Source organism: Frankliniella occidentalis, unplaced genomic scaffold, assembly GCF_000697945.3.
Source record: "Frankliniella occidentalis isolate FOCC.00 unplaced genomic scaffold, Focc_3.1 Scaffold591, whole genome shotgun sequence".
Classification (NCBI taxonomy): domain Eukaryota; kingdom Metazoa; phylum Arthropoda; class Insecta; order Thysanoptera; family Thripidae; genus Frankliniella; species Frankliniella occidentalis.
This window is the reverse complement of record NW_026267707.1, coordinates 14,291-14,642: the sequence shown is the minus strand read 5'-3', so window position 1 is coordinate 14,642 and position 352 is coordinate 14,291.

Below are 352 nucleotides of genomic sequence, written 5' to 3'. Positions count from 1 at the left end.
GTGCCGACTATGCCGCCTCGAATGTAGGCAACTCATCGAACCTCCCCCCCACCACGTTCACTTAGGCAGGCGGACCCGCCTGGGCTCAGGCGCACGCAGGCAGGCGGCAAGCACCGAAAGTCCGAGCTCTGGTCGCTACCGGGTCGAACGGTCAGCGCCAGACAAGCTCCGCGTGGTATTTGAACGCTCACCCGGGGCCCGGGGGAGACGAGTTGGTGACCGCGTCGCGCTCCGCAGTTCCACTCGGGGTGGTGTGGGCGCAGCTGCACGTGCTGGGTCCCGGGCGGCAGCTTGGTCCTGCACAACTACACGGAGGCACACAACAGGTCTCACATCAGTACACGCGGACGGT